Source organism: Lissotriton helveticus, chromosome 1_2 (assembly GCF_964261635.1).
Source record: "Lissotriton helveticus chromosome 1_2, aLisHel1.1, whole genome shotgun sequence".
NCBI lineage: Eukaryota > Metazoa > Chordata > Amphibia > Caudata > Salamandridae > Lissotriton > Lissotriton helveticus.
Window position 1 is genome coordinate 337,434,481 of NC_136058.1, and position 12,549 is coordinate 337,447,029.

Below are 12,549 nucleotides of genomic sequence, written 5' to 3' on the forward strand. Positions count from 1 at the left end.
TTATAGACCATATATAGTTAGGAATTAGCATTTAAAAAACCTTATTTTACTCACACAAAACCATTGAAATTCCATATATAGTTAGTTGCACTAACTATGTATCGCGCACCCGCAATCCACTGCTGATGATGTCACATATTACATCATTCATGACATGGTCAGTGACATCACTGATGACATCACTGATGACATCTCAAATGACATCACTGATGACATCACTGATGACATCTCATTTGACATCAATGACCACATCACTGATGATATCATTCATGTGACAATACAATGCATCTCCTCACATTTTAATATAACCTCTGTTTCACCCAGTGTTAAATACAGAGTATAATTTTTGAAACCATTGACACACCAATACTAGTTACTACATACGTACTCACTGATTCCTACGTCTACACACACATTCACTCATTCACCCATACAATCATTCATACATACAATCACTCATCTTTACAACACTATCATATGCACTCATACACCTATACAGACACTCACACTCTGCCACTCATCCATGGAGTTACTCACACACCTAGTCAGTCCTGTAAAGAATCAATCACACTTCCATTTTCTTGTCTATACAGTTAAACATAGAGCACCTTACATTTTCAAACATATAGTAACACATACTTACTTTCTTATACAATCATTGATACAAGTACACATTGATCTGCACAGAGTCACACACCTCCCAGCCAGCCACACACACACTCAGTCTCCCATACAAATACTTGGACAATCAATCAATAACCCATATAGTTAATCATATAGCTACTGATCAACACATGCAGTAGTTTACAGAACAACAGACATAATGATGCACAAATTAAGACAGTTTAGTCACTAACCCATGCACTCAGTGAGACACATTTAATCACTCACTCATACATTCAGTCATGCACCTACTAAATCCTTCGTCCAGACAGTTATACATCTACTCATTCTTCAATATCTAAAACATATTTAAACTTTACAGAAACACACAGTCACTGGATGATGTCATCAGTGATGTCATCAGTGATGTCATTTGAGATGTCATCAGTGATGTCATCAGTGATGTCACTGACCATGTCATGAATGATGTAATATGTGACATCATCAGCAGTGGATTGCGGGTGCGCGATACATAGTTAGTGCAACTAACTATATATGGAATTTCAATGGTTTTGTGTGAGTAAAATAAGGTTTTTTAAATGCTAATTCCTAACTATATATGGTCTATAACCTATGGTTTTTTCAGTGAATTTTCAAGGTTTTGTAAATGCTAATTCCTAACTATATATGGTCTATAACCTATGGTTTTTTCAGTGAATTTCATTGGTTTTTTAATAGCTAATATCAAAACCTTTACAATGTATTATTCTTTAAAAAGAAAAATATTTTTTACATGTTTTTTATACAATTTTTTTTGTATTTTTTTTGTTTCGCTCCCAGTACGCGTACCGGTTAGCTTCCCGTTAGCTCAATCCGGAGGCGCGACCCGGTACGCGAACTGGTAAACGTTCCTTTTGCGCACCTCTCGCGTTACAAAACAACATGGTGACGCTTCGCGTCAGCATGACGTTTCGCGTTCTCGCGTAATACGTCATATTACGTGCTACGTTTGCGTACCCGGAAGCGCACCGGTACGCGAACCGGAAGCGATCCGCGGCGCGGCGCCGACCGCGTAATGTAAACATAGCAGGTCATGTGACTCGATAATAACACTTTTCATTGGTTCATTTCACTTTTGGTTTCCTAATGATGTAATACAAGGTCATGTGATCTAAAATGGACACTTGTCATTGGTTTAGAACTTTTGTTTTTCCCAAATGATGAAAACCCCTCCTTCTTTCATCACTCTGACTTTCATCTTGCTGAGAGAAAGACCCTTTATTGAGACTTTGTGATGGCTTCATTAGTAGCTTCAGCTGGTGCTAGCCCACCACCTCCACCAAATCCAAGAAAGAGAGGACCACCTGCAGAAGTAATTCTGCAAGAAGAGGAAGAACAGGAAGAGGAGGAAGAGCATGAGTTTTTGCCAGAGGAGCCCAGGAGGTACAATCGACAGGAGAATTATATCTGGCAATTCTACAGAATTCCTAAGGGGCAAAAGAAAGTGAATGCTCGTTACGTGTTTTGCCGCATATGCGGTGACAGATTGTCAAGGGGCACCGATAAAAAATATAGTTATGGGAATCATACTATGCATCGGCATATGAGTAGGTGGCACCCAAATAACTATAGTGCTGCCCAGCTACGTGACCAACAACAACATCCCCTCCAAATGGCAAGAAGATCGGTGGTTCCAGAGGTGTCGGGACCAGAGGCGAGGGAGGTGATTGCAAACATCCAAATGTTGTTTGGTCACGTAAAACAAGTGTGCGTGGAATGTGGCGCTTTCATCTGCTACAGAGAAAGTAGCATCACTTTGATTTTGCGAGCAATTCAAAATCATATTAATGTTTGCACAAAACGCACCCAAAAATAAATTCATTTTTTTTTTTTGCTCCTGTTGAGCCCTTTATAATGGATCGTTTTTGTTTCCCCCCCCCCCAAAAAAACCAAAAATTTTTTAAAAACGTTCAGAAAATACAAAAAAAGTAAAAAAATGTTCAAAAAATACTAAAAAAAATATAAAACAACAAAAACATAAAAAAAAAAGTTCTTTTCAGAACTAACTCCCCATTATAAAAAAATTAGTAGAAAATTTGGAACTCTGCCAACCTGTATTTCTCTTAGTTCGCTCCCGGAGCGCTACCCGGTACGCGTACCGGAAGCTAACCAAAAAAATATTTTTTAAAAAAGAACAGTAACTATAAGGGAAGGAAATACACAGTTATGTTAAAAGAAAGACAGCTCTAGGGAGTAAAATAAGGATACTGTTACCTACAATCCACTGTTGATGATTTCACATATTACATCATTCATGACATGGTCAGTAACATCAACAGCAGTGGATTGTAGGTAACAGTATCGTTAGTTTACTCCCTTTAGCTGTCTTTCTTTTAACATAACTGTCTATTTCCTTCCCTTATAGTTACTGTTCTTTTTTAAAAAACATTTTTTTGATCAGTCATAAACAGTGACATTAATAGAAACAGAGAGAGTGAACAAGAGTGAAGAACTATGGTCCTCCTGAGCCACCCTCAGAAAACCAAGGGGGTCAAGATACATCTACCGTGCCCCCTTCTACCTATTCTGAACATTATTTGCCCTCCATCTTGTATCTTGATTCGAACGAAACACAAAATGGTGGACTGCCATAACGCTGCTGGTTTGCGAACCGGGCAACTTCCCAGGAAGCGGTCCCCAAAAAAAAAAAGTTGGGAAAGTAATTCACAGACACTAAGAGTAATAGAGATGGAGTGAGTGAACAAGACTGAGAAACTATGAGAACAGAGGGACTGAGAAAAAGAGTGGAAGGAGTTGAGTAAATAGGTAATAGAGAAAGGAATGAGGAAAGTAGCAAAGGCAGGAAACTGAGGATTAAAGAAGTGAAGCAGTGGATCTAATAGTAGGTGAATGTGATAGAAATGTAACGAAAAGAGTACAACTATTTACCTTGTAATTGCTGTTAAATTAATCACATTTTATTTCTATACTTTCAATCTGTGAAAGAGAGAACCAACATTTAAAAAAAAATTAAAATATGTATTTAAAAATTACAAAAGACAAGGGAAAATATTGAAGGACAAATAGTTTTTCAACAACTTTGACACTGACAGAAGCTTCTGCTTCTCCAGGTCCTCTACACAATGCTAAAGATATACATTTTAAACTAACAGTATCTTGATGCAGATGAAGTGAGGACTATCTTAAAACATGGTGCATCTTTTGCATTGCTCTTGTTTCAGAAAAGTGTCGCTTCAGTATGCCAATAACATGTCTCCTATCCAGAGATTTGTTTGAGGTGAGGCCTACTCAGAGTTCAAGATGAGATTTACACTTGTTGAAGTGTACAGAGGAGATAATATCTGTGAAAGTCTACTAATGAAGTGAGTCATGTCCACTGCACTCTTCAACAAAGTAGAAACCTCCTATGTTTCCCTGGACAGACCTAAACTTGATCTGCACAATGTGATTCGTAATGATAGGAAACTCAAGTGATGTAATTGAAATATGTGCAATTTATTTTGCTCATTTCACAATCACATCACTTGTGTTTCCTTTGCTTAGGTATCTCATTGTGCAGATGTAGTCCAGCATATGAAAGATTACGTAGAAGTGCAGCACTGCATACAATAAATTTAACACTTACAGAAAACTCACCTTCTCCATGCCTCCTACACAGTTCTACATATACATCATAAATGCAAACAGTACAGAATTAATTATACATGTTAAATGGTTTATTTTTGCTGTTCTCAGAATGTATCAAAATTCACTAAAAACAGTGACTTGAAGGTATTCATCATGTAACAGCGGGGAAAAAAAAACACAATCAAAATGATTGTGTTTAAAAAACCCATACAACATCAGAAAATAAAATTCAGAACTCCTTAAAGTTAACTTACTTTCCATGACGTCCAAGGATGTCCTATAAACAGCTTACACTCTTTTGTGCTGTTATTACTTTCAGCCCGCCACTTTCTGAAAGAAAAGCTCCATCGTTTTTAAAAACACGTTACATGCAATAAATGACTTCTTGCTCTCTACCACTATTTTCCACAAGGCCAAATCTAGTCAGAGATATTTATAACTCTTGGATTTCTTGTAAGCCAATCCCATCATTTGGCATTTCCGCAACTTTCAGAATTAAAATGTTGAAGATCATTTTCACAATCCTGGAATAATAATATCTTCCCCTTCTTGGTCAGTCATGTTCTACATTTCCTATGACACTGATACTGCTTAATATGAAGCAGACTTACACTACCTCTATGAGTACTACAATTATTTAATTCTCTACATCACTTTTAATCACAAAGCAATGTAAAACAGTAGACAGCATTGCAGACTTACATTCCCTCTACTCCATGTTTTGATTGGCTGCTTCAATTAGCTTATGAAAAGAAACAATTTTTCTGAACTCATTTAAAGTGCACATACATCTCCATAATGTCCAATCCTTTGATTAGAAGTTATGTCTCTGAACTACACTTATCCTCAAGGCCAAATTGTGTAGGAGCCATTAGAACTTCTTGAAATTCCACAGATCATATCCCGAGATTATTTTCCTAAAATTTTGGTTTTAAAAACACCAGGTAAGAGTTTTTAAGGTCATACGGCAATTTTTTTTTGAAAATTAAAACAGAATCATTGCAGAATGACCATCCATTTCTAGACTTTAAATAAGCTGTGTAATGTCCTGATGATATTGAAGGGCCGTCATGATATATAATTGCTGTAGTTACAAAAGTCCTTCCTGATATTGACAACTGCGAAGCTACAAATTTTTTTATTAAAGTTGTCAATTTTGTTCCATCAGGCCTACATCGTTGGAACATTAAAATGACGTACTGGCCATATTTTCGTATAAATAATGTGGACATCATTTCAGATTTACATTGGCTACACTCCATGCTGTGATTAGCAGCGTTTACTAGCTTATTAAAGGAGACTGATTTACTGTCTGGCAAAGTTAAATATATAAATCTTTCTGAGTCTACACTAGTAGTACTTGATACCATACAGTTCTCGCAGTCATGCTGCCATTGATAAGAAAGCCCAAACAGCTGATCTACATCTACACCTTCAGCATGTAATACATCAAGCATATACATTAAAAACTCCTGACAATCTTGCTGAATATTTTGAGAGAATTGTGTTTGCCCTGAACATCTGTCTAACAGGTTTCGAATTTCAGACACACTTTCTATTTTTGTTCTATCTGTGCTACATTTCTCTAACACAGAATTCAACAAACTGCAAAATCTTTGATCAGAATTGACCACAATCTCTTCTTTTACATTTTTTAGAGAAAACAAAACATTCATTACTACATTAGCATAGCAGTTGACACCAGAACTGTTTTCAAACTGAAAACCAACAACATCTTCAACAGAATCCTCTTTGTTTCTGCTTGTAATTTTAGGTTCATTCACTTTTTGTCTTTTTGCTACAACCTCCCCAGTATTGTTCTCATTTCTTCGTTTCCGGCCTACCAGACGTTTCTCAAACAAAGGAAACTGAGGCAAATGTGGCGCATACTCTCTTCTTAACCTATTGTATTCCTTAACACAATCTAGATCTGCACAAATGTTTCTGACATCACACTCAATCAAGTACAATCCCGATAAAGTTCTAACTCGTGACAATGCCACATATGCCATACCCTCCTTGAACACAGAACTGCCAATATTCACCAATGCAGTGTCTACACTTAAACCTTGCGATTTATGAATTGTCACCGCATATGCCAAGCAAACAGGGAACTGCTTACGGCGAACATATAAGTCTTTTACAAGCAAAAATCTAGCAGAACAACGAGCAATTAGCTGTACTTCCTCAATGCCATCAAATTTAATTTTTAAAAATTCAATTCCATCTCTATTTCTGTATTTCACAAAATCAACAACATTACCCATTGATCCATTTACCAGACCTCTTTCAACATGTAAATTCCTTCTTAAAATTATACGGCAGTTCAAGCACACATTCAGAGTCTTTTCAAAACCTGCAGTTTTAGATATAGTCTTTTCTAATGAATCCAATTTTGATTTCAGATTCTCAGACAAAATAATTGTTGATCCCATATGCTGTACTCTATCAATAGCTTCCACTTTCACAATCTCTTGCTTTTCTAAATGCAACATTTTGTTGTTAAATTTGGCACATTCTGCAAGAGTTGGCATCAAACATATTCCAGATTTCTTATCAGTAATTTTCTGAAAAATATTCTCAGGCACAACATCTTGTTCTGGATATAAATTTGACAGTAATCGTGCATGTAAAGCTTCTTTTCCATGCTCGGTCACTTTTCCAATTCTAACATCTTGTAGAATAGTCTTGTAAACTTCATCCTTTGCCTGACGCATATTTTCATGCAGTTCAGCATAATTGAAGTTTAACCATATATTGACGTTGCCAATGCTGCCTAGGCACTTCCTGGTATCTTCATGCGTGAGCATTTTGAACACAGGTTGCCCTTTCACTGGTGTCAGCTGCAGAAGATCTCCGAAAACAATGATGTGTTTGCCACCAAATAACACATCATACTCTGTTTTGAGAACTTCTTGCATCCTCAAATGCACAAAGGCAAGCATGACATTGGAAACCATGCTTACTTCGTCAATGATAAGAAGTTTCATTTTCCTCAAGATTCTTGAAACTTCAAAACAAGCATCTCCAGATAGCTTGTGATATTCTAATTTGTTGTCATGCTCCACTGGCAGCATCAGTAAACGATGTAAAGTAATCCCTTTAATATTATGTGCTGCCAGTCCAGTTGGAGCAGTGACAACACAAGACAGCGATGACTCTGTCCTTTCCTGCAAATAGCATGAAATTGCTTTAATGAGGAAACTTTTTCCAGTTCCCGCTTCTCCACTCACGTACAGTCGGACAGGCTTCAACGACGTACATGAGCACTCTTTCTTATCATGACTTAATCCATGATCAATTTGCATGGTAACTTCGTCATATATTTTCCTCTGCTCAACGTTGAGTTGCCTTTCCAACTCTTCTAAGTTAACCACATCCTCTTGAGCATGTGCCATGGCTCTTTCCACCTCATTCATAGCAGTGGCAGCTTCATTTTCAATAAGAGGTCCTCCTAGTGGATCCTGACTCAATGAAGCAGAACTCTGACTGTCCTGAGAACTGTCTCTGGCAATCTCGGCTGCAATTGTTGCTTCCTGCTCAATTTCCGCATTCAACATTTCTACATATTTGGGAAAAGCAGGACATTCTATGGTCTCCTTGGCGGCATTGAAAGAGTCTTCATAACAGAGGAAATCTCCAAGCAGTTCCTCTTCTGCACGCCAAGGCTTGAAAAGTTGCAAAAGTGCTAAATAGAAAAACTCCTTTTTTTCAGGAGATTCGCCACTCAATTTTCGATGGTTTATCAAGTGGCATTTTCTTTGCTTCACCAGACATCCCTCACTTCCTATTACAGCATACACTCCTTTCTCAGTATCTTCTTTGATGTTCCTCTTGAACATGTAATTTTGCAGAACCTCATACAGACAAACATTCTCGAGGTGACTGCTTCGATTTGGATAATATGTATCCAACATGTTGGTCTTCAAAATGTCGGTACTGTTTGGCTCCTTTTCCGCCAAATACTCAATTTCCCGCACAGGTTTGAGAACTCGATTACGCGTTGCAGCAAGACCAAGACTCGCCCAAACGATACTCCTGGACTTGGCATAGAGACTTGCTGAAGACAACCGGTCAGAACATTCGTACGCTCCGATTTCTCGATGCGACAACATCTTCAGACTGAAACTGTACAACTTCTTGCTGAGGCTCTTTTCATGGGAAATGTCCTCCCACATATCCTTCAATTCTGTCTTCTCTTTTTTGGTGATGTAAGACGTCACATACCGAGCCACAGCCATACAGTTATCAGCCACAAACTGTATATCCATGTTAGCATTCCACATGGACAAAATCACCGGGTTGTAGTCGTTGATGTACTTGGACTCTTCGTTCCTCTTCAAATTGTAAGTGTTTTTAGGTGATTTCTTCATGACATTGTGTCGCAGCGAAGACATCAAACTGTTTACTCTTCCTTTAGAAATCACCGGTCGTGGATAGCCAAAACGACATTTAGTGTAGAACTTGTCCTTGTTTCGGAATTTACGACGGCAGTACTTTCCACATCGATGGCTTTGGAAACGCAGAACTTTTTCTCTTAGGCTTTTCTTCTCCTTTGCGTTTGGAACAGCACACGTAGAATACTGTTGGATGAAACTCATCACTGAGTCATCTGGATCCGTTCCAAATTTAGGTGCATCCTTGATCCACAGCAACATATGTATATGAGGAGCACCTCTTGCTTGGTACTCCTTTCTCCAGAAGAAATCCAACACCTCTCCAAGAGGTGGATTCTTCTTATTCATGATGAAAGACATCATAGCTTCAAATCTATGATTGAAGTACCTACATACATTGACTGGATCCAAAGAGCACAGTTCTCCGGGTGTCTTGAATTCGATGTTTTCTACGTTAGCATTTGCCTCTCGTAGAAATTCAAGTAAGTCTTCCCAGCCATACTCGGCACAGCTCAGAGTGAGGAACCATGTGGGAGTACCTAAGTTCCTCAGCATACATTTTAAATCACCATGACGACGGTACCAGTACTCATTAGTACCACGCTGACACGCCATGAGATTAATCAGGTGAGAATCCAAAATACTATCTTGGACATTCACTTTATCCATAAAATCACTTGCCGAGATGTTTTGCATGTGTATACCACTTTTCAAGATGTGGTTCACTGCATATGACAGTCCAGACAGATCGCTTTCAAACAGGAGATGAAACAAATATGGAATGCATTGTCGAAACCTAGCATCTCCTGCATACAATCGCAAAGTCCGGTATTCAGAAGCAGGAATTTGATGAGGTCGCTCATCATATCTTCCTCCCTGACCTGTTGGAAAAAGCTGTGGGAAACACCGAGCTTCCAAACTTTGCTCCCAAACACTAATGGGACTCCCTTTGGCTTGTTTCATTTGAAACAACTCAATAGCATTCCCCATGACTTCCTTTGAATGCAAAGGATGAACACTATAATGTTCATATATTTCCTCACTAGTAGAGAGTTCTACTTTCTCAATTTGACCAGCACACAAATCGCTATCCTCTTCCTCACTTACTTCCTCTTCTTCAACATATACATTCTTATAGTATTTATTATTTTTTTTCAAATACAATGTTGCCTTTTTAACTTTCCTAACATCTACTAAATCTTGCCATATTTTCTTATTCTTTGTCGGAACCCCATTAACTAAGATAACCAGAGGTTCCTCTTCCACTTTTTCTACTCCAATTGTGTTAATGTTTTTCTTCAAATCTAGAGGCAAATAAACAACTCTTCCCTTTAATCCTCTCTGTAAATCTGATGGAGGCAATTTCCCTGTCTTTGGCTCCATTCTTACAATAGCCTGAAAGGGATGGATACTTTGAATCAAAATAGATTCATAAGTATTTAAGTCCTTCAATTCAGAAGGAATCTCAACCAATTCCAGATTATTATGAACTGCTCTAGCAGGCATCTGGTTTTGTTTTAATTTGTTACAACAATAAGTACACACACGTTGATCCAATCCCAAATCAAAACAATTTTCTACCATCAAGTATGTTGCAAAATCCTTCCATTCACTATTATTTTCCCTTTCACTTTTTGCATATAAATCCACTAACTTAGTCTGATTCTTATAATAAGTGCGTCGACAACACACACAAGTGAAATTAGGCCTCTCACTTGATTTCATGTCAAACGTCGCAATTTCCCTCTGGAAATTATCTGTACTGGAAACATGTACAGTATCTTCCAAATGACCCTCTATTTCTTGCTCAATTTCAACATTCTCCTCTTTACTTCCAAAGTAACAAAACTCAATTTCTTCACATATATTCCTCACATCTATTTCAGAACCATGCAGAAGAGCAGCACATAATTGTTTCAGCATAATTGCTGGACTCTTAGCATAATACAACAGTCTAACTAACTTCCTCACTTTGTTATGATGCACTGCTAGCATCCTGAAATGATGAAAAACACTCTGGCATACTCTCCTGGAAAGACAAGCCAGTGAATGACCATGCAAACCTGTCACTTCTCTCACTCTGCAAGGATCTAATTCTTGCAACAACCTCATTTTCTGCTTCAAACTTTTCTTGTTAAATGACCGTACAAAATCACAAAGCAAATTGATAGAATCCTGTCGCACACTGCAAATACTACTACACTTCCAGGTGTACACAGGACCCTTAGCACGTCTTCCTAAAACCTCATTACCTAACAACTCTTCTGCCTCTGTTGTCACAAGTTTTTCTTTTTCAACTGGACAACCATCTTTCACTTCATAAGCACGACCACTGATGTCAACTGCATGCACCAAATCATTATCCTGGAAATAACTCTCTTCATTAAAAAATGCCTCACAGCTTGAACTATGTATCCATTCTCCAGAAAAAACTTCACAAAAATTACTACGATTAACTATTCTCTTCCATCTACTATTTCTTTTGAAATCAAAAATTGCCTTGTTTAGCTTCCTAATTCTATTGATTATCAAAATAAATAACTTACGTTTAATTTCAAAAGCCTGATCAATAACTTTCTCAACTTTTTTTTTTCTCCTATAAAAAACTAATTTCTGTTGACCTTTCTTAATATTTTTTAACAAATTGCCAATTATCCTGTTACGGAACATTCGTTTACGAATCTCCGTAAACTGTTGTTTCCTTCTACTATCATGCACAGATTTATCTCTTGCTCTAGCAGTAACATTTTCATTTGTCCTTTTCTTTCCATTTGATTTACTTGTGTTGTTATGGATTGAAACATTTTCTGTACTAATATTTTTTTTATTTGAAATATTTTTTATGAAATATTTAGAGCTCTTACCCGGTGCTTTCTTCATCGCTTGAGAAATCTTTTTGTTAGAGGACTGCTGCATTTTTTTTTTCTCCTGCTGTCTTTGACGTTTTGCAGCCTTCATCTCTCTTATTTTTGTAGGCATAGTTGAATCTGAGGAAAAATATAATAAAAATGTTAATAAAAAAATATTATCAAACAGTAAATCAGTAATAGTGATCAAAAACATAACACACTACTTGACATTTTAAATAGAAGATTTTTTAGTCCTTGCAAATTTACAATACAGAAGTAGCAGAAAAGAAATGAGATTTATATTTATGTTACCTATGCTATTTTATATGTGAATCTGATCTAATTTTATGAGCATATTTTAATATTTTATTGAAGACACTACACATAACCTGTTTTTGAAGGTGTCTTTATTTTTAAATTAAACGGTTTACCTTTTTACTTTTTATTCATTATAAATTTTAAAAATAAATGTTTATAATTCCAAAGGCTCAAGCAGGTCATCTTCCCATCCTATATCATATAATTCGGACAAATCTGCATCCTCATCACGCTCTTCTTCATCCTCAGGATTTAAATCATCCAATGGATCAACATCCACTGATGTTTCAATTACAAGTTCAATGATGAGGTCAAAATCAACTGATTGCAGATTGTCGCTCATGTTGAGGTTGTCTTTATCTTTAAAGAAAGACAACAACAATGAGATGTTGCAGAGTAAGAGACAAATCTCACAGATTATAATAGTAAAATTATTTAACAAGAGTAACATTTTGCAGCTATTATTTAGCCATGTCCAGCGATGCTGAGCAGGTGAAGCCTATGTCTAATTTTTCACTGGACAGGACTCATCTGTTCTTAACCTTGGATAAGCCTCAACGACTCTGTGTCCCCTGCACATACTCAAATGTTAAAGTGCAGATTTATATTAAATGGCACATCCCCAGGCATGCACCAGTTAATGTGCACCACTGCTTTACCACCCATGGTGTGCCGCATTTACAATCAGATAGGAGAAAGCTGCTTCAAAACCCTGCACCTGCTTGAAGCTGGCA

At 37.2% G+C, this 12,549-nt stretch overlaps 1 long non-coding RNA gene across 1 annotated transcript; it reads right to left on the bottom strand.

The window, feature by feature from the left end:
• Positions 1 to 3,552: 3,552 nt before the first annotated feature.
• Positions 3,553 to 11,636, bottom strand: LOC144807891 (uncharacterized). Its single transcript, XR_013606500.1, has 3 exons — positions 11,513 to 11,636; positions 4,506 to 4,581; positions 3,553 to 3,600 (listed from the first exon to the last, which is right to left on the bottom strand). It is a non-coding gene; the product is annotated as an uncharacterized LOC144807891 (long non-coding RNA).
• Between the last annotated feature and the right edge of the window lie 913 nt (positions 11,637 to 12,549).